The sequence below is a fragment of the Lathamus discolor genome, chromosome 1 (genome assembly GCF_037157495.1).
Source record: "Lathamus discolor isolate bLatDis1 chromosome 1, bLatDis1.hap1, whole genome shotgun sequence".
Taxonomy (NCBI): Eukaryota; Metazoa; Chordata; class Aves; order Psittaciformes; family Psittacidae; genus Lathamus; species Lathamus discolor.
Window position 1 is genome coordinate 119,658,357 of NC_088884.1, and position 23,453 is coordinate 119,681,809.

Genomic DNA, 23,453 nt, shown 5'->3' on the forward strand with positions numbered 1-23,453 from the left:
AGCTCTTGCAGACCTGGGGACACTAAGAAAATGCTTGTGAAATTTAAACAAAGGTGAGCATCTTCACAGGGTCCAGGTGGGGTCTTTGGTGAGTGCATATTGCTTTTGGTAGCCACCAGGATGTTAAACAGTGGAGTATTTTAAAATGATGATGCTCAAAACTGGTCTTGTACTTCTGGTATATGGACTGTAGAGATCCAGAGGTAATATTGACCCCAGGCCTGGTTTTTAACATACAGTTGCTGTAACTGAAGATGCAAAGTTCATGTTTATATGGGGCATATTGAGTCTTACCCCTATATATGACATAATAATAGAAATGTAAGCATTTATGTAAAGATGTGTATGCAGGTAGGCTTCCTGTTAAGAAAGTAGGTACTATTCGTAAACTTCATCCCATTGATTGAGAAGAGGAGGGACACTTATACTTCATATGCAAATGCTGGGCTTGTTTTCATTTACCAGGGCTTCTTTGTACTCTTCTGGTGAAGTAAAGCAATAGTGTGTGGGTGGAAATATAAACTGCACATCAGAAAAAGCTTTTTTTATAGTGTCAAATTAGCATATAAGAGACTCTCTGTGGATGAGGGTCAGACATACTGTTTGCTTTTCCTCAGCTTTTTCTTGTCAGTGCTAAATCAGCTTGTTCTGAAACTTCACCAGGATAAGGACTGGAATTATAATTTGGTTTGGAGTATTCCTTTTTTTGGAGGGAAGTGTTAGTGTTTCCAAAACAGAGAGATTTTGAGAGGATGGTGGAGCAACACACTTGCTTATCTCTATGACATTTTTTATTAACCTGCAGCCAGATATTTACAGTGGTTGTGTTTATCTATTGGTTGGGGAATTTTAGCCTACGTGGTTACCACACAGGCATGGCAAGTCTTCAAAGATGATGTTAAAAAAAAGTTAACAAGTATCCTGGTTTGTGAAATCACTAGAATTACTCTTTTTTGGTCAAATTTTCAGTTCCTGAGAGCCTACTTAAGAAAATAATTGCTATCAGTTAAATAATTAAGATTAAAAGGGTAATTTTTCATGAGAGTTTTAGCGTGGGTCCCATGTTTATTACATAGCCATTTGAATACTCATTAAACTGAAATCAGTCTGAAAACCTATCCAGAAGCTTATTGGGGATTTAATTTTCAGTGGTAACACAATGTGCAGGAAGACAAAGGTAAATGAAAGGGAGTACAACATGTGATTTTGACCAGGCAGTCCTGTGTTTACAGCTAAACGCGCATCATAACTTTACAGTCATATGTTTTGTCTTCAGTATTAACTTGAAAGAATATGAATCATGTAGAGGTCAAAGACCAAGGTCATTTTCCTGACACAGAATATTTTACTGTAGGACTCATGGACTGTTTATCCTCAGCAGTGTGACAGTGTTCTCATTGCCCTTAGGCTGTTGTGTTGTGAAAGGTTGCAGTGCAACATATGCCTCCTGCTTCCTGATTTCCTCATGGGGCAATCCAAAATAGCTTTTCCAAAAAGTCCCTGAAAATTTAAAATGCTCCCTTTCTATTGTCATAGTACTTGGGCGGCACTGGTCATCTGTCTCCTTGGTAAATCACTATCCCTCCTCCATTATTGATAAATTATCAGTGCTTAGCATAAAAATACTTTGTTCAGTATCAGGCTGTGGGAAAGGAAAGGAGTGATGCTCTGGAGACAGCAAAAAATAAGAAACAGAAAATACTTTGACTTCTGACATTATTCATATTACATGGCAATATTCACATATTTCAACTGTTTGCTGTACAGTGAAAATGAAGTCTCTGTTAAGTGGGCAAATGTTCTTGAGTTATGTAAAGTCAAAACCTGTTAGAAACAAAACCGGTATCAAGCAGCCTGACAGTAAATTATACTGTTGATGGATGAGGAGGATGCATCTAGTTTTCTGTCTCCAAAAGCTAAGCAATGCAAACAGATATCCATATGACTGCTTTCCCTGCAAGGTATCAGTATTTCAGAAAAACATGTTATTTTAGCCACTGAAGACTTGTCTAAACATAGGGTTATCATAGAATTATTCCTATTTTCATTTCAAGTTGTACCTTCTTCTGAAACAGATTAATATGTAGATGCATCTTATTGCTTAGAGGTACTTACATCCAGATCCGTCACTTCTTTGGTGCTCTGCATCTCTACACCTGACTTGTAAGCTCCTAGCAGCGGGAACAGATAAAAGAAATGTGTCTTGGAGACCTAAGTTCCTTATCCAGTGAATGAGTAGAAAACAGTGTATAAGAACAGGATAAATTCTTGCAAAATCTTGTCCATAAATGCCAGTAATGAAAATTGCAAAGAGCTTTAAATACAAAATATATAGTAGATGGAAAACAGAGGTACTCCATAGGCATATCCAGAAGGCTTAGATTTTGGAACAGCCTTTGTTGGGAAGTAGCTGAATTGCTGTCACTGAGGTCTTTCAAGAAGAGACTAGACGGAATCTAGGAAGGAGAGTCTGGGCGCATCAGAGAGCAAAGCAGCACATACTTGATGGGATAAAATCATGGAAATATTGTGCTGAAGAGGATTTCAGAAAATTAACTACTTTGGTCCTGCTATGGACGTATTGACAGTTACAATAATGATTTAATCTAGTTATCTTTTGAACACATTGGTATTAAAAATACATGATCAGTTCAAAATAATTGTGATGTATATGAAGCCAGACTTTGGTATTAGATTTAATTTTGAACTAAAAGACTAATACACTGTGTGGATGTATCTTCGAGGGTTGGTAGACCCTTTGCTGTACCGTGCAGTGTGACTTGTGGTGCCTCAAGATCAAGGAGAATGTTAACTTGCTGACCTGTTATGTAAACAAGAAATATTAACATGCACTAAAAAAATTACCAAACTTAGGTCTACAAAAATATAATTGTAAGCTAGACTGTCCTCAGCTAGTTGCTTATGGGCAAGATGTCACGTTGCATCACTTTTGAAATTGGTGTATTTATTTTTTGGCTGTATGCTTCAGATGAGTTCCACATGTACTCCAGATTTAACAAATTCACCATTGGTATCTTATTATCACTTGAAATTACTTCACAGTTAGGTCAGACCCAGGGTTCTCATTTGTTTTTCATAGCACGTATCACATTTTAATACAGAGTGTCTTGTGTATATCTCCCCTTCCCATTTTGCAGTTGTGAAACACCCTTGTGGTGTGCATACTTATTACATACATGGAAAAGTAAAGTTAGGAAACTATTTCATGCAATTTTAGCTTCATAACAGTATAATAGCTGGGACTAAGGAGAGCCAGCTCTGCGTGACTAGCCGGTTCTCCCCTGTGGGCCATTTTTGAGAACATCTGACAGCATAGTTTTGTAATATTTCACTTCTAAGTTCTCTGTCTTCACTATTTGTTGTTTCGAGGGATTCTGCCTTCCTTGAGTGCTATCTCCCCCTCCGTCTCTCTTTTCTCTCTGCTGACAAGCTGGAAAGCAGTGTAAGAGGTAGCTACTTCCAAATCACGAGTTACTGGTAGTGTGTGTGAGTCCAGGGGCAAGAAAAGAGGGTCCACAGGCTAGCACAGGCTTTTCTGAGATGGAAATTGAAAGGCTTAGTCAAGTATTCTTCACTAAGTCTGCTTTTTGGCGGAGTATTTAACTTTCAGCTGAACATCTACCTCCGAGAAAACTCTCTGGAAATTACCAGTATTTAAAAAAAAAACAGAACTCCAAAGGGCTGACAGAAAAAAAAGGGAAAAGTTCTGATTTGGATATGCTCTTGTGTTGCATAATGGCTGTTGTAGTTAGGCTGCCTCATGACCCCATTGAAAGCTGGGGACTGTACTGTGGTCCTGCCTATGCACCCCGAAAACAGGTGTCGATGAGGGGAGACAGGAGGAGAAGACTTCAGGGCATCCTTCCTCGGGGAGGCCACAGGTTGGCCACAACTGCCATGAAGCCCTGGGGGATTTCCAGAGGTGAGTGGGGACCTCTCTCTTCCTTTCCATATAATTTACTCCAGTGGGTTTCTCTCTCTTTCAAAGATGCTAGCAAAATTGGGGAGTGCCTCCATGCCCACTTGGAGACATCGTGTTGATAACATATGCTAGCCAGGCCTGGTATATTTTAATAAATATTTTGCCCATGGGTTTTGTATACTTCTTTCTTTCTTCTCTCTTTTGCTAAACGAAGAGGTGCCGCCTGCTCATTATTTGCAATCAGAAAGGCTCTTTGAGGACAGATCAAGAGATTAAACTGACCAAGTTTATTTTGTTTGGTCATTAGGATTCTACAGATCATGACACAAAGGTGTACACTACTAATCCAAAAAGAATGCTCTGTTGCAATGATTGCAATAACAGGAATTGAGTAAGCTCTGCCAGATGTATTAGTGCATTCATGTTTGTACAGTCTTATTTACAACAAGCCACTGTCACAGACAGATTACAGGGCTAGGTGGATGGCCGGTCTGGCCCCAGAGGGCATTTTGCATCTCCATATGCTGTTAAAGCCCTCAGAAGCCCAGGAGCACTCCTGCATGCCTTGTATCAAGGGCATCCTGATGCGAAGGTCTGCTGCCAGATCTGCTTCAGTGTGGTACTTAGGAACACCATCATGCCACTGTCAGATTAGGCAGCTTTCATGGGAATATAGTTCACAGACATACCATTTAGTTTAAATATAAAACATTACAGACGCTGGCTAAAAATATGCAATTTTAACCAATGTATTATAGAGACTGTTGTGGGGATTTCTCAGTGCTCTCAGTCTTCCATGAAATCCTTAAGGAAGATAAAAGGAAAGGTTTCCTCAGAGGAGTGATAAGAGTTAAAAAACATTCTGCATTTCAGCTAATCTTTAGTGCAATTTAATGTATAGATAGTAAGACAGGAGATGGCACCATGGGGTATCTTAGAAGGCCAAACCCACAGTGAAAATCTCTTTCAGTACTAACATGGACACATGAATCTCAATGGTTACTTACCAGTTTAGAAACAAGCATAGAAATTGTTTCCAGGTTCAAATTAGGCAAAACAATGTACACTCTGTGACACACTGAACCTCAATTTTATGGCAAGAACCTCCAGTTTCTTTGGCAGTTCAAAGCAGAGCTCTGCAGTGCACTGAAAATTTTGTTGCAGCTTCATAAGCATTCCCAAACTCTGGAATATACTGAACAGTGAGCTATTTGATTACACGTATTAAGTGGATTGAAATTGTTCCTTGTGTATTGCTTAAATGAGGCTTGATGTGGGGTTTTGGCATGGTGAAGATGGAAGGAGCTTGAGACAGGGAAGGGAGGATCTTCCTTATACATTCAAGCCAGAAGGACTTGAAAGAGGGTTTTGAGAATTTAATGAATAGCTGCCTATGGCTTTCCCTGGGAGAAACATAAAATAATCATTAAACTTTCCCTACTTTTCCTATATCTGCTGTGTGCACTTGTTTTGACTGCCGGGCGATGGAAGAGCTTGGGCTATATTGGTTGTAGGAAGCATGGCAGGCGACAAAGTGCTCTGCAGAAAACTTGGATTGGCCCAGGCACATCCATTCTAGTCGGATGGAGCATTTCTGGGGACACTGAAGCACGTAAGGTAAGACAGTCACTAAAACAGTTTCTGGTCAATCTTCACTGACATAGAGACTCAAAATGACAAATACATTGGAATCTGAAATCAATGTTGGAATGTTTTTCCTTTCTCTTTTGGACCAAATGTGGGGTTTGGATGACTACTGCTACATCTGCCAGTGCAATTCTAGAGCAAAGCAGCTTCACATTTGAGTAAACATTAGGACCTTCCTGTCGCATATCACAATGCCATAAATAGCTTAGCTGAACCCTTTAGAGGCACGTTTTGACGTCTGTCACTGGAAACAAGATCATTTTTAATATTAACATACTTCTTCACCCTGGTTAGAAATAAGGTCAAAAAAATCCCCTCTTTCCCCCAGTCAAATAAAGGAAGAATGAAGATAAAGGTAGTCCAAGTATTACCTCAAACTAAAGAATACCTTGCTTTGTTTTATAATGAGGCATATTTTGTAAGGTAGACTGTGGGGACGAAGGTAGTAAGGAGTAACTGTAGAAGTGCAAATGAATGCGTTTGCAATGGAAGAGTGGTTGGATAATGTCCATCTCATAACAGTCCAAGATCTGGCAGAGGAAATTACAAGTCTGATAGGAAGGATTTTTAATAATCTATAAACTTAAAGGTAGCACTTTATCATCTGAGGATAATGCCTGTAACACCATCTGTAGAAGGAAGGGAAAAAATATCTGGGCAGGTCATTAGTGTCACCCTAGTAGCATGCAAGGGTTTGAAACAGTAGAGAACATAGATAGAAAGGCAAGTAGAAAATGGAAAAACTTAAATCAACAGGAGTTTTTCAAAGTTGAATTGTACCAGATTAGCTGATATTTCTCTATGACAAGATAATTCCTTTCAAATGAAGTGAAATGTAGAGATTTAATCTAGCAGGGCTTCAGTGCACTGAGCTGTGTGGGAGACTGAAATTACCTGAGGGAGATGAGGATTTGTAGGCAGACTGTCAAGTGGTAAGGAGCAGGTTAAAGAAGAGGCCGCAGAGCTGCTGCCTGAAAGGGCAAGGGTTGAGCTGGAGGAAGAGAGCCATGGCATTCCTCCTGCACCATCTGGAAAGCGTTCCAACTTAATCTTGCCATAACTTTGTCACCAGAAGTAACAGCACACTGAAAGCACAGGAATCATTGTCTGCTGAGGGAAGGATTGAAATATCATCCTGGGGGGAAAAGGATGGACCTTCTGGATGGCGGGGCAGAGATGGGACAAAATATAGCAACACAAAAGGCAAGGTGAAGAAATTAAGACTTTGGTACAAATTTCTCTGATAAGCCATCCTAATGTAACTTCCTAGGTTGATTAAAGATTGCTTATGTTATTCAACAGTCTTTAATTAGGCAATCCCAAGGTATTTTTTTCCATAGTATGTCCACCAAGTTCCATGTAAAGATTCTATGTTGGCTAGGGCTATTCTAGAGGTGCATAGTGCCTCAGGCAATTTGTTCTGGGGGATACCTGCTTTTCTTATTGCAGAAGTCAAAAGTATTTTCTGGATGAAGGGCAATGTGGAAAGAGAATGGTTAATGCATATGAAGACTCTTGAATATCTCCCTCAGGAACAAGAATTTATTTGCCTGTAATGGCAACACTGCTAGACCCAAACTTTTCCATTTCAGGAAAAAAAAATATTATGAGGATTTTTAAAAAATATTTATGAAATTTTGGGAAAAAATGAAATCAGTATTTGGGAATGTTTTGGCAAGAAAGCTTTGGCTGTTCTATTGCTTGCTAAAAAGATTCTTTAAAAAAATTAATTAAAATTTCCAGATGTTTGGAGGGAAGCTTCATAAAAAATGGTAAAAATATTTAAATATAAAAAAATACAATCATCTATATGCATACGTGCTGGATCTATATTGTATATTTATTACTTTTAAAATCTGTAAAGTACAATGATAAAATCTTACATGTTTTCAACTCTGTAGTCTCAGCTCTAGTACAGGAGGTTTTTGGAAGGTACTTGTTTATAAATTATTGCTCAGGAAGTATTTTCAGATCAGCTTCTTTCTCCATTGTTCTGCTTTAGATTATCGAGACCTACTTTGCAGTGACTACCACAAGTTCATATTAGGCTGGGGAATGTGTTTCCAGAAATGGTGTGGTTTGGTGTGACTTGAGGAGCTGGGGGTGGGGGGTGTAGGTTTGCGTGCTCTTGTGTTCCGAGCATAGCAACAGGGAGAAACGAGATGTAGGACTTGTTTTTTTTCTGTAATCACTGGTGACTCACTTAGTGAAAGTTTTTAACTTGGGTCACTCCAATTAAACTCACGATTCCAAATAATGTGTCAGCCTATGTGCGGCATACGTTTCCGAGGCCCCAGTCAGCCAGTTTATAGCGGCTTTGGGAACAGACACATAAGCTTCAGAAAACAGATTTAGGTGCTGATTGTCAGGCGTCTGACTTTGAAGGGAAAACACACTTTTAATGTTTTGCTTTAGTTTCTTGTTAATGTGAGATCCCAAGTTGCAAACCAAGATTATCTTGAAGTTTTCCTTTGCCTTTTTCAAGGAAAAATTCTTGCTGGCTTCTAATCAGCGGAGCTTTGGACAGAGCAAGGGCTGAGAATAGAATGATTAAGCCTTGGTCAAAACCTCTCTTGCTTCTTCATGACTTCCAGAACTCCTTTCTAAGTTGCTCAGATGCACCTCCAGCACCAGTAATTAATCATCTGCTGACAGAGAGAGAGTAAAAAGCCATTAGCTTTGTAGGAGCTTTTCCCCCTTGAAACTCCGTTGCTGGTTGACTCTTTCAGAGATATGATGTTGAAACGGAGAATAAATTCAGTTTCAACATTTTCATATTCTTCACAGTCACTGCCAGGAAAGTGCTCAACTCTTATGCAATGATCGCCTGGACTCTTTTCAGTGTTTGCTGTGGTCGTCACGGCACTGTAATGATCTGAGCTCCATATATCCCTGGTGCTGCATACAATCTGCTCAGACAGTCTTCTCCCCATAGGGCTGAAACTTCAGAAGCAGTCTCTGAATTGTATTCTCAGAATCCACCCTGCATGGCGGATTGACCAGATGGATGGGGTGGCTGTACATGCATACAGCATACATACAGCAGCATACCTACCCCTTAACTGCCCAGCCCGGGTACTGGATGTGATTGAAAAGGTGAATTTTATAATTCACCTTTTAACCTTTCGGTGTCTGTTTTTGAAGGAAGACTGCCTTGTGATCTTTTTCAAGGAGCTGCAGTGATTTTTCTCCTCGGACACTGCCCACCCCCCACCCCCCCCCACTCCCCCACCCCCCCACCCCCCCCACCCCCCCCGCCGCCCCGTATCAGATAGTTGTGTTACTGACTTTTCATTCCAGAAGGAGGTGGTGTTGGCTAATGGTTGGAATATTATAACCCTGTCAGCATGTTTATGGCGCCTCTCTGCAGCTGCCCATTTGACCTACAGCACAGGGGCTAAGCTATTTCTGTATCATTTTTACTGTCTGTGAAAGAAGGTTAAAACCACCAACCTCATGGGATGTTGTAAAGCGTTAATGGCTCAAAAGTACTTTGAAATGATCAGGTAAATGATAGCAAATAAATGCCCAGACAGTTATTAGAGCTTGCTAAATCTCTTCTGACACAAGATGTCTGTTCATGTTGAATTGTCTCTTCTACATTTAGGTTTGGGTTTGGGTTTTGGTATTTTTTTAGGTAGCTAAAGTGTGTTAGTGTGGAGAAACAGGAATATTTCATGCAAGCACAAAAACCTCTGGAGATGGAAAGAAATAGTACTTATATGACACAGGAAGAGAATGATTCAGTAATTACTTCTTGGAAAGGAGCATTTGATAGGGAAAGTGGTTAAATTTAAAGGGCCATCTCCTTTACAAAATAATTTCTGAATAACTCAATGTATTACCAAATTTTCTGCTATTTCAGCCCTATGAGGCAAAACGCTCCCAATTACTCAGGCAGCAGATTCTTCTTGTAATAAATCCCAGCAATGAAAAGCAAAATCACTTCTCCCTCATTGAAGGTGTACTTCCATCACTCTTGCCTCTCTCTCTGACCTCAGGGTTGCTACATGGAGATTATAATGAGAATAAGAATGAAACTTGATCCATCTTTTGTCTTCAAACTTGTAGAATTGTGGCACCCAAAGGAATCAGTACCTTGTGATTTATGACTCCTCTACTTTGTTATGAAGAAATGTTAAACATCTTTCCTTAATATGTTAGGTATCACGTTATCCAAGTTTGGCTGCTGGTTGTAACATGCTCTCCCTTTATTCCCTAGAAGAGCAATACTCTTCTGTAACTTCCTACATTGCTATCAGCTTCGCCAGCCTACGCCTTATTTGTATAATTGCAAGTTTTTCCAGTTGTCTGGGTAATTGTACCACCTGAGGGATATTACCCTGCTTTGTAGCCTGCAGCTTCTTTTGAATCATTTCCTATGTTAATAAAATCTTTCAATTTTATGTTTAAAAAAGGCCCCTGCGCATGGTATGTGCTTCTCTTCTCAGAGGGGTCCCACATAGCCCTTGACTGCACTTCCATTAACACCAAGAAAAATTCCTCTTCTGCTTGAAAGAGAGTAAGTGATAAAGTGCTAAAGTGCTGTTGGGGTGTGGGTGATAGCATCAAGCTGCACAGTATATTTAACAGATGATACAGAAATGAGGCAAACTTACCAAGAAAAAAAAAAAAAAGAAAAAGAAAAGAATGAGAAAAAACAAAGACAACCCAAAATAATTTAAACTGAAACTTTCCTTGAGCCAATGACAGGACACCAAAGCCAGGAATCAAACAGGTCTGTGCTCTGTTCTGCCTTTTGCCCGGAAATCGTGTTCCACCCCAAGTCAACAGTTTAGCCAAGAAACAGAACAACATACTCCTTAAGAGACAGGGAGCAAAGCTGTAAGTACTGCATCTGATTGGCTGCAGGGACAATGAGTTACTTGGTTGCCTCAAGGTGGAAAGACCCTAGCTATTCCATGATTATCTTTATTTTGTCAGCTTTAATTTATAGTGCAAAACTGACTGGTAAAAAGAGGGTTTGCTGCTCTGTCATGTTGCTTCCTTTTCATTTCTTCTCAATTTGCATTGCGTTTGGTTACTAGAGCAAAAATTATTATTTTTAGCAGCTTAGGGTGTAAACAAAGATTCATCAGGACAGTACTATACTACTGGATCACAACTTTGCTCTTCCAGGGTGGTTCATTTGAGTCTTATAATGAGAAAGGTACAAATAACCCCAAGGAGCATGGAAGTGGTAAGCCTCTCTTTCTTCCTTCATCTCATGGAAACATGCTTCTGAGTGCGTGGTACGTGTCACTTTCTGCAAGAAGGTAAAAAGTCATCTAACTACTGAGATGAGCTAAAGCCTGGTCTGAGAGCGTATGAGCTCTGTGCAGCCTCTCAGCCTGAGCCCTGGAGGGAATGACATGAGCTTGAGCCTTCACAGTGGATTTCTGCTGATTCCTCCTCAAATGGAAATCCTACCAGTCAGAAACTGGAGGTCTAAAAAGTCTGCTTTATTTTGCTTACTCTGAATAAAGGGCCTCTTGCTTTTCAAGAGCATGATGTCTTGTCATACCAGCATGGTAAAACATTCAGATACCTTTCTCTAGGGTATGTGAAAAACTGCAGTGACCCAAAAACCCCGAAGGTAATAAGTCCTGTGAAAATTAAAACATGAAAACAACAGAGTATTGCAAATCTCCTTTTGTTTAATTGAGGAAAACTCTTTAGGAGCCAGAAAGTGCTGCAGTAGTACTGGAGGATTAGATTTCAAAAATAGAAGTTTTTACAAATTTACAGTAACTTTCAGCATGTGCTTTTGTGCCATTGGAACAGTCATTGATATATGTGTTCTGTTGAGCAGGGATAGGATTATACACATTCTTTAAATTAAGCACATCCTTAACTACTTAGTTAAATTAGGGACTTAGTGGGCTCGATGCAATGAGAAGTACCTCAGATCCAAGGGTGTGCAAACAAGCTGGAGAATTCTAGTAAGAAACCTCAATTTAGATTGCAACAGATTAAAATTCCTCTGAAAAAAAGATACGCAAAGAACAAGTTAAAAAGCCAGTGTGGCTTCACAAGGGACTGCTCAAAAATATCTGAGATTAACAAATGAACTCTGGAAATGGAAAACAGAGGTGGCAGCTACACAAGAACATTCTTGAAGTTACTGCTAGCAGGAAAAAATGAGATTTAAAATCCATTATGAGCTAGAGCTAGGCAAGGCAAAGCAAATCAAGGATGGGGAGGGACTTTTACAAGTATTTTTAGTGGAATCATGGCCTAATATGAAATAGCCTGATAATCACTGAGAGCAGAGTAAGCTAAAATCAACCTCCCCACCCCGTACCCCTGCAGATACTCAAGTTCCTTTACAAATTGTGTTAGAAGGCACATAGGGGTTTTGGATCATAATTATATCTTATAAAGTATCTACTGATTAAAACAGAAGAAAGATATCTCAAAGCCAAGAGTCCTTAAAAATCAGCAGATAGATGTGTGTGCATCTGGCAGTGTTGAGCGTACTTGTCCAGAAATATCTTCTCCTGAACCTCCCCCTTCCGGCTGTGCCCCTCTGCTCCAAAGCTTGTTGTATTCTTCCTTCTAAGCACACGAGCCCAGCAAGAAGCACCAGAAGGGCAGAGGAGGCCAGGCTCCTGGAGACCAGTGCATGTGCATAGTCTTGTTGCTTGCCAGCGGTGCCCAGTGCAGGCAAGCATCACTGAGCAAGCACAAGGTGAGCCTTGGGGAGGGCATCCCTCAGCACCTGCGAGCTGTACCTTTCCAAAGGTTTCAGAAGTTTTCCAGGCATTTTTTGAATAATTAATCCTCAGGCAGATTTGTAAGGTGAGCAATTTGAGCCCAGGCAGTTGTAAGCATCTAAGGGCAAGGAATACAAAGAAGAATTGAATGAAGTCAGTAACGGGGCAATGTCAACAGGCCTACCTAGAACTTTGTGTTGGCGAGGCTGTAACTGCTTGCTGAGAGACATTTTCAACAAAGAAGTTGCTTTGAAGAATTATTCTGTAACAAAATGTAGAAATTGTTAAAAAATTGTTGGATTCAAGTAGTATATATTAAAAAAAGGGGTTGAGTGGTATCAGTTGGTCAGGTGTACCTACTAGTTTTATGTTTATTTAAAGAAACAAACAATAACATCACTAATGCTTTCCAGTGGCGCCTGATCTGTAGCAACACCAGGAAATCTCTAAACCAATGAGTAAACAAGTTGCAAGCTCCATCTACATAATTTTGTTCCATTAAAACAGTAGAATCACCTGAGTAGGTGAAATACTAGCAAAACCCTCGCATACTTCCCAGTCCCAGGTTACAGCGTATCCCTTGTAGCCCTGTTTGCAGTATTTTGTTCACATGTGGAAAGATTTGTCTCCTTCTCTCTTCAATATATGTGCACTCTCTTTTCTAAAATTTAAAGTGATGTCTCTTAGCATGAGATTATTTTTCACATATAAAGACCAGTGCACATCAGGTACTGTTAAATAATCGAGAGGCTTCCAGTTCAAACAGACAACAGAATGCTTGTGCCTGCTTTGCAATGGCCAGATCAACGTACCATATGGTAGCCATATTTATTTATATGATGCCTTCTGCTACACCTTTATGTGTGTTGGCACTCAGGGTGATAGTTTATTGATACGTCAAAAATAGTATGAAGCTGGAAAATATTCATAAACTTCTAATACTGTGTAACTTGTCTGTCTCTTAGATATGAGTGAGTATTTCACATGTGTAAACTTAAGTAAACAAGGTTCCATTGTAAAATACCAGTAAATGAGTGAAGTCTGATGCTCTCACCACAAACGTTAATCATAGAGAAGGGATGCCTAGCAATGTCTGAAGAGCCAGACAGAGCCAGGTATATAAATGCAGTCTCTGCTATGCCATGAAGCATACTACTTTCCTGGGCTTTTCTTTCAGCATCATCACTCAGTCCTTGTAGATGAGAAAATGGCAGAAAACAATTTAAGTAGTGTAGGAATTCACAAATCTGCAGCTCACCATTGGCAGCATGTAGTGGTGTGGCACAGCAGTGGGGACAGCAGCTCTCGGTCACTCTGCATTTTGGTCTTGCCCTGCATCTAGTGCGGGTGATGGGTGTATTCAGCTCACATCCCATTACTAGGCAGTAAATGGCCTCTGCTTGTCTGCTGCAGCATTCAGTCATCTGTGTGAAATGCAGTTCCTGGAACCCATCAAATATAACCTTAGGTTTTATACATTGCTGAGAGGTTTATGAGGCCATCTGTCTTGAACTGATGACCTGGTACAGAGTATTTTCTCCAAAAACTAGACAGTATTTCCACAAATACAGCTTTTGGTATGAATTTCTGCATTTTGCTATTTATTTGTTCCAGTGAATAATGGAAATAATTTGATATCTCATAAGTGACACTAAGGAAAATGTCAGTGTTATGAATTAGGATTAATTTTGGGTTTGTTTCACTGAAAATGGTGCTAGCTGGGTTTTACAGACTGCGGATTGTAACTTGAAACTTTTAGTAGAGTGTTTACACACTCTCTGTCTGTCTGTCTGTCTGCCTGTCTGTCTATCTCCGGGAACCAAAGCAAAGCTCATTTTGTCATTGTCAATCTCCTTTACTTAATTCTTCATTTCACTTGGATCTGTCCAGAGACTTCTGGGCTCTCCCTTTGCCATCATACCTAAAGGACTTCCGTAGTCTTATGTAGAATTTATTGAATAATTCCTGAGGGGCAGAGAAGTACAGTTTTCCCAATTATGATTAAGGAACTGAGAGGTTTATGGGGAAATAAATTTGATTCAGGTGCTAAATAGTTTCCAGAGTTGGTCTGAGTGGTTTTAGACTATTGGGACTGCCTGATATGCATGTCGAAAAGCATTGCAAGAAACCTGTATGGGTCTGTAGGCGCTAATGCGTTTTGAAATCTGGTACTAAGAAACTCATCCAAGGGCCAAGGTTCAGCACTGCAAACGTTATTCCATTCTTACTTTAACATTTCAACAGACATTGTGATTATGTTTGGATTTTTATGTTCTGCTCTTTTGGTTGGTTTTATTTTGCGCTGTCTTAAAAACTGCCAGCTTAGTAAGTAATTAATTCACTCAGCATGAGTGGATTTTACAGTGATGTTAAGTATCAACAAGGATTTTTCTGCCAAGACTGTGGTTGTTTTAGGTGCTCTGTAACTCTCAGGGTGAACGTATCTGTTGCAGCAAACTGAAAAACTGGGTTTGTATGGAAGCATCTAGAAAGTTAGCTTCTTCAGTCATGCTGGGTATTTGTAAAATATATGTCACACAGAAAGACATTTATCTTTTGAGAACCATGGACTTGAGTTTACCAGCTTCCTTGGTCACACGTTTGCAAGAAGAGTTTGACCTACAGGTTAATGATTTCATAGTTCCTATATGCTCATTGATAGTCCCTCAGGAAAGAGGTGACATCTTGTACCCTAAGGCAAGAGTGCAGGACTTACCTAGGAGTAACTGGAAGATGCACCAGCTTAGAACTGAAAGTAGTAATAGCATTAAAAAATAAATAAATCAAGGTGATAACATCTTGTTATCTTCATACTGTCCACATCTTGTGGGCAGTATGAAGAAGCAGTTTAAACTGAGACCAAACCTGTATGTTTTTTCATAGGAGGCGATGCATATAGGAAGTTTTTTGAGTTGAATTTCTCAGAAAAGAAATTCAATTCAATTCAATTCAAAAGAAAGCAGCACATGAAGATTCTGACATAAGTGTGTTTATTTTATTGATCCAGTTATAAACATGGCACAAAATTGTGCTAAAAAGCTGTGGCCGAAGTAAATCCTTATACCCCTTTCAGGTGCTTTGCTGCTTCCTAGAAAGACAGGACAAGGCCTGCATGGCTGAGTCTCCATGGCAGTGCAGTACGCTAGCACCCTGTGCTGGAGGACAGCACCGTGCTCTCCAGCACTTCTAGGTTGTGCTGCCCATCCTGAGTGCAGATTTCCACCGGCTGCCTGGTACAGCATGGCCAGTACCCAGTGGGGCTCTGCATGTGGCTGCCAATGATCCCCACTTCTGGGATTAGCACTGCTTTTTATCCAGGGGCTGGCTCATGGAAAATGCATGACTGGTCATTCTGGAAGGCTGCCTTTCCCAGGCAGGACCAATAGAGCTCATAGGGATGTAAATGCACAGTGTAGATATGTCAAAAAGTTAAAGGATTCCTGAGAGCTGCCCAGCTTTCAACAATATGGATATTTGTACAAGTAATCCAAAACTCTTGGGCTTGCAAAAGCTACTTTTTAAATTGGTCTCATTTACTTTTTTTATTTGAATGCCTCAACAAATAGTTGTTATAAGTGAAGATGTTAACAGAGGTTCTCTGCTTTGCTGATTACAGTTTTTTAATTTTGAATATCTGTTACAATATTCTGTGGGTTTTCTATTTCTATTTTTGGCTTTTTTGGCTTAACCCAGTCCAGTTATCTCAGCCTCTCAGTATAATGCAGGAACTGCAGAATATCACCTAGCAGTAAGCAATGAGCTATACAATACCATTGCTGATGATTTTAGCAAGTTTCCATCTCTGAATTCATCTGTCTTCTTGGAAGAAAAGCAACTTTGTCCTGAAAATAAAAGATATGTGTCTACAAAGGACATAAAATCTTCCTAATATGGCCATTTGAATTTCATTTTTATATTTTAAATAAATGCTCACAGTGTAATAGAGAGTGAATTCCTGGATACTTTGGGCTATAAATGTCTCGGTCAGTCATTCCATGGCAGTGTTACAGAATGGGTTTTTATTAATTTAAAGCCATGCTGGGAAGCGTGGGATGTTTATATGCTCAATTCAGATCTTCTACCCACGAGGAGCCACTGTGTCCTCAGGATAACTTTTTGCCTTCCTGCTGTTCCTATCCCTTTGCTGCCCTCCTGCAGGTTCTTCCTCAGACCTGGAGAAGGATGGATGGCTGTCCCCATGGCTGTGGCTGCTTCTTCTCTTTCCTGCCTATGGCTGATCCTGGTCTCCTGTAATTGCTTACAGAAAGGTGTAAGTTGGAAGTTTGTGTGTGTAATCGGGAAACCAAACAGACCAGGTGGAAACAACCAAGCTCAGTTATAACTCAAGCTGAATTTCTATTACATAAAGAGTTTATAAATTATGGAGCCGTTTCCAAAGTCAGTAACAAAAAGCAGTGCATATCAGTTCAAGGGAAGATAGACAAATTCATGGAAAATGAGGAAACCTGAGATATAGACGCTGGCTGGATTTATGTGGTTGGGAATAGATGCTGAGATAACAATCTGTCTTTATTACTTAGTGTCACAAATGTAGGTTTAGATGGACCATTGCTTCTGGCTCTGACATACCTATGTTTTAGTAGAAACCAATTGCTTCCATTATACAGGAACAAAAAATGGAATGATAAAATCTGACTGCATTGGAAACAAGCTTTCTGTATGAAACTTGTGGTTTGCTGTCCATTTTCTTGGACTTAATTCTCTCTCTACAGCAGGGATTTTTTGGCAGCTCTGGAGATTCTGCATTATGTTTGTACATGTTTTGCCATAGGGTACAACCTCATTTTGTTCCTAGTTTCAACACAAAGGATGGAATAAGTAAATATGAGTATATTTAAAATATACACACACAGATGCATACCCATACGTGTACACACACACATATACGTGTGTTTAGCAGCAGGCATTTGTGAAAACAGATGATAACAGATGGTTCTGTGGCACTGCAAGCATCCTACAGACTACCAACAGCAACTTCCTAATGTGCATAAGCTTGAAGGTTTTTAAAGAGAATCTTCAGAGACTGGAGACTATGGGATACCATTTTCTGGCATGTTGAGTGCCTGATTAGTTCTCCTTCCTTGTTGGTTTTAATGCAGCCTACCTTATTCTTTTCCTTTCAAGCCTTACTCTTAGGTGACTGTTAATGAAGCAGGACCTCACTTGCTCTGGTCCATCTTTCTTAGGTAAGTTCAAAGCACTGAGGTTTTGGGTATTTCAATCCACTTTAAGCCAGTCCTCCTGCTGCAAGGATGACATGGATGACATGACCCTGGCCAGTAGCAAGCTCCGCATGGTATATATGGGTGTTACGTTCGAACCCAGACCTCAGGCTTCATGTTGGATATCAGTGTCATATCTTGAGAACAGAAGGGCTCGTGTTAACCCATCTAACTTCAGATAAAGCCACATGCACACAGGATAGTCTGGAGCTCCATGCGGGCAACAAAAGGCGCTGATATGTATTTGGAGTTTTCATGCAAAGTATTATGAAAATAAGAAGTGTTTCTTGGGGTGACTGTGCATGAAAGTTGGAGAGCTGTTCTTGAGATAGTAAGCCTTTCCTTCCACAGCACCCTTTAAAGGAATGTTTACAAATACTCGTCAGGAATATATATTCAACACAGACCTGTATTTTTTTTTTTTCTGTTAACCAGTTATGATTTTTTTTAAGGTAGAGATTACGAAATCGCATTGACAGATTTCTGAACATTGCAATAGCTTTTTTTTTCCATTCGAGACAATAAAACGTGTTACAAGTGCCTTCTTAGTGAAAGAGAAAGCAAGGCCTTCACATCCTGCAACATCTGCTGGGAACATAATCTAAATTGAAAACGTATGCTGTTCTTGTGGGGAGGGAGAGGTCTTTCAGTGACAGGAAGTATCCAAAAAAGTTAATGCTGAAACCAGTAAAAAAATCATGCGTGACAGGAGGAGAATGAATACATAACCTTTCTTTTTTTTCATGGGTGGGGGGATAAGGCTGGGAGGATGGAGATGGCCGAAGGCAAGAGAGGGATGGGGGGAAGTGGGATTATCTCTGTATTGACAGAACAGTTTATTTTTCTCTGGCAAAAATAGATCCCAGCATATATTCCCACTAGCCTTTTTTTATTTATAAAGACGCAAAGCCTAATCTGTCGCCAAGACCCATTATCCCTGCAATTGAGTCAGACAGTATATCTTGCTTATTTAATACTGTGTGTTTTATGAGGACAGAAGGGAAAAGAGATGTTCACTTTTGTAACCTTATGCTGTTTATTAGCATAGTATATTTACCACCACTACCAAAATGGGAGAGCTCATATTTTAAGGGTAGCAAAACTAGGCAATAAATAACATGTATTAAAAAATAATGAAATTGCCCTGTACCCTGCCATTTGTGAGGAGGTGAGACTGTTCTATGACAAGGTGCACAGCTCTTCCAAAATGCTTGGTTCTGATGTGCTATGTGATTCGTCTTCACCTTCACAGGTGGAAAGAGCACTAGTTGGATCGATTGTACCTGTGCTAAGTTTGAAAACACTTCTTACATGTGCTTTATGTCTTGCCTGAGCTCAAGCATCTCTAAGTACTTCCAATCTCCTCATAAATACACCTTTGTATTCTGCCTAATATATAAACATCACGACCCACGTCTGAGAATGTTGGGAATTTTATTAGGTTCATAAAGTTTTAGTTGTGGTCTAGCCCAATGGATCCAAAATAAATAAACACAGAGAGCAAAAAGAGTAACAATTTCATACCTATTCCTTCTCCTCTCCCTTGAGAGTTTTGCCAGTACTGATGAAGTACTTGCTACAGTGTTTTCTGTGCTTTGCTATCAAAGTATCTGCAAGCCAGGAAGCAAAAAGCAGATGCAGAGAGGAAAAGTGGGAAAAGTAACTGAAATGGGCCTGTTTGTACCTTTCGTTGATTTCCTTGGTCCCTTTCCACTGTAAGGACTGAGGAAAAAATGTGACTAATTGCAGATGAGTTGTGACAGCCACATTGCCTCTATTGTTGCTCAGAGTGAAGTTGCCTGGTTGGGACAGCTTCCTAAGCCTTGTGGTAGAGCATAAGCAGCATGGCAGAATAGAAACCCCTCTCAGAGTACAAAGAGACCTAGCTCTTGGTCTTCAGTGGCTCTTTCTCTGGCTCTGGACAGAGAGGTAGGGTTGCTCCTCCGTTAGCACAGAGCTTATTTTGCCTACAGCTAATCAATAATATCAATATAATACAATAATATTTTGCCTAAGTTATCAATGATATCAGCTTTTTCACCTGAGCTATGGGTGAGTGTCATCTTTGCTTCATTATACTCCATAGATATTTCAAGCACCTCTCCCTCAGCAGAGCCACCCTGCTGAGGACATACAAAGTCTTTGTGGAAAGGTGTTGTTATCGTGAGACAAGTCTAAGTGCCATGAAGCCATCGCACCCTTTAAACTGATTCTGTTGTGATCCTTCGACCTGTCAGAAAAAGGCAGCCTAGCAGACCTTTTAAAACTGGGGAATCAGCTAGCCAAGTCTCACATGGGAACCAAATTAATGGCTTAGGGCAGTTGCAAAGCTAAATATATGCATTTTTGCATATCTGTTACAGTAGTACGAGAGCCAGAGATGATATTACTTTTGCAGGGAGAATTGGGAGGTAAAACTTTAAAGATCCAGCCCTAAACAGCTTTCTGTTTGTTTATATGCACTGCAGTCACTCTGTTTCAAAGCTATTGGAAAACTATTTTTGGCATGTAGCAAGTGGCATAATACACCTTACAGATCCTATTCCTAGTTAGCTACAAAGCTTACACTGCATTTGAGGTGGGGATAGAGACAGCTTTTTATTGTTCAAGAATTTTTACTAAAGAAAAGACTGTTTTAGAGCAGATAACTGTAACTGAGCTACAATTACAAACCAAATAAGACCATGCTATTTCCCCCCCCCCCCCCCCCTTTTTCTCAGCTCACAGCTACATAGCTGACACTTGGGTTTGGTTGGAAATTTCTCAGCAAGTCAGAATTTTGTTGGAAACCTCCCAACAGCTTGCAGGGTCCAAGACACTAGGGCTATGAAAAGCCTTGGACTTGACAGCCTTTTGCAAGCCCAAAGATCATTTCCTGTCAGGTATGGCCAGGGGTGGGAGCTGCCAGGCTCTTAACCCTGGGGGAGATGCATCTACAAGGAGGAAGGGGGATGTTTCTATTTTGGCTGAGGAATGATGAATCTCACCATCCTGCTGGTTGACAACTCTTCTGGAAAAAAGTTGTACAGGACCAGTCTACAGACCAGCTCTAAGAGGGGGATGGATGGACATGGAGTCCCATATGGATGTAGGTGCCTTCCTTCAGCAAGGTGTAGGTGTTGGTTAGTGCTTGTCTCAGTGCTGTGCACTGGCTGATTTCCACTGTCTCATGCTCATCCTTCACCCAGGTTTGCATGGGGGGGATGCAGGGCAGGGGTAGTGAGCGTGTGCCCTCCTGGGCTCTGTCAGGCATGTGGGTGAGCAGAGGTGAGCTTACTTCACCCTCAGCTCTGCTCCTGGCCAGGAGGAGGTGGAAGGGGAGGGCAAGCAGCCTCTCTTCCCCTCTGCAAACCGGGTGTCCGTGTGGGTCAGCAAGGCTGTGACTGTGGGCCCCAGTGAGCTTGTCACCGTCGCTGAAACCTTTTGTATCTCCCACCCTTTTTTCCCCGTCTTTTTATTATTTTTTGTAACGCAAGTGCAAAAACCCCAAATGACTAACGTTCCTTCCAAGGCAATAACCACAAAACAGAAAATCAAACCCACAGAAATGCTTTCTGTTAAAAATTACTCACATTTCATCAAGCTTTGCTTATACCAAGGTGACACAGCCAAACCCACTGACGGTTCAGCTATGTGGCCTGAGAAATGCAACTGCATTAACAAAGCTGCTCTCAGATGTAGAGCAACACTTTTCATCTTCGTTAAAATACCACACTGCTACTCAGTTCCTTGCCTGTCAGCATCCCTTCTCACTGGCCATTCTGCCTTCCCACTGGAAATTAGGCACATGTTGCCAAGATCCTTGCAGTTGTATGAACTGAATATTCACCCCAGAAATCCTTGGAGATGCGGGAAGAACTGCTGCTTTGCTCTTCCTTTTTCAGAAACCTAACTAAATCTCACTATTGTGCGAGTTACTTTTTTCTTTTATTAATAACACTATATTTCATTTCATCCTACACAGCAACAGTTGCGGGCGGCTGCCCAGCACTTGTACTCTTAAAAAGGGAAAACAATGCAGAAAGAGGATGTCCCCAGAGGGAGATCATGCCCTGCCCCAGCTGCTCACACATGCAAGACAGATTTTCTCAAGCACAACAACTAGTTGGGAACATGGCTGCTGTTCATGCCCTTGGAAACACCCCTCTTTGCCTTGTAAGTATTTGGAAGCTTGGCTTCCACTGCTGTAAGGGTAGTTAGGGACTTTCTGGTTTTGAGCACCGGCATTTCACCTGAATGAGTATATCAATGGTCAGTGGTGTGGCACACTCAGGGGTGGGACATGCATATGTACCCGTATGGGGTAATGAAGTTTGAAGAGAAGGGCCAGTTTCTTCCACTATGTCCTGACTGGAGCTGAAAAGTCTCTGATGGGTGAAGAGGGACTTACACAGAAAGTGAGCAGGATCTAGCAAGTGGTTTTGTTGTTCTGTTTGTAGCGGTTTAGCAAAAAGCAGGCTTGGTAGTCCAGTAGAAAGCTAAGCAGTTAGACACTTGTTCGACATCTGTGTCCCCAGGGTATCCTTCTTATTGAAATGGATAATATTTTAGAGCATATAGCCCAAGTGACAGCTGACAAAGGTAATGCTGAGATTATCAGTAACTGCTGCAAGGCTCAAACAAAGGCAGTGTCTGGCCACAAAACCCAGAAAATTCTACAAATTCTGCAGATAAGTGGAGGTCACTAGGGTCTGTGGGATGCAGGATGTGTGCCTTCGGGACTAGAGACCATATGGGGAGAGGCAGGAAAGTATAAGATGGATATCAGCTCAGCTCTTCCCTGTGGATGTGCCAGAGCTGAACATCTGGAGGCAGAGTGGGTACACAGCTTGGATGCTTTAATACAGTCCCCAGCATCAACATGCGCCTGATGCTGTCTGCATTTTCAGTCTCATCCTTGCCCCCAGCAGATAAAACAGCTTGGAGATAATTGGCTCTTCCAGTGGCGTATAATGAAAGCAACATTCTTCCTTCACAGAAGTGCCTTTATAAAGCAGCTACTAAAGTAAATGCTTACAGTTACGTCCTATCTCAAAATGTGTTATAAACTCCATGAACTAAGCTGTGTATAAGGAGTAGGTTGGATGACTGTATTTTTGCCATTGAATACTTTATATCACCTGCTGTAGCTACAAGAAGAAACTCTTACGGACTGAAAAAAAATTGCCCACAGAATATATAACAAGGACCAAAGGATGTATTTATGTTGAAAGCAACAGACCAAGATTCAGGAGGAAAGGTTCAGCTGGCAACCTGTCTGCAGGCTTCCTTTGTGCTTTAGTTCTCCACCTGTAAAACAAGGAAACAGTATGCAGGAGAGTGTAGGGATAAGTATATCCTTACAGCTTAAGGCTTAATTTAAGATTTTGGTGAAACAAGCACTGGCATTTATCATAGTTCAAATGATAAAACATGTCCAAGTAAAACACAGATGCTAAAATGACAGGTATAGTATTTTTGCATATGTAGGAATGTTTTACACCTGTAGGTAAACCAGAAACCATCAATAGCTGTCATGTCTCTATCTCAACATGGTGAAACTAAAAGTGTAGTTTATCACAGAAGAAACATGTCAAAACCACTGACCGATATTTAATTTTTTATTTAGTGAGTGATTAGAATCATCAAACTATAGAAAAACACAGATTGGAAAGGATGTTTGGAGGTCATCTGATCCAACCCCATGCTGAAAGCCTTCACAGTCAGGTGAGGTTGCCCAAGGCCTTGTTTGGTGAAGGTTTGTATCTTTGCAGGGGTTGCTGCAGCATCTCTGGACAATCTGTTCCTGTGCTCAGCTGCCCCCTCCACGAAGAATCCTCTTCTCTCTTCCAAGAGACAGGTAAGAAAAGATTTATTTCCTGGTTTCCAGAAAAGCTCAGTGTAAGCTGGGCACTTTACTCTTTG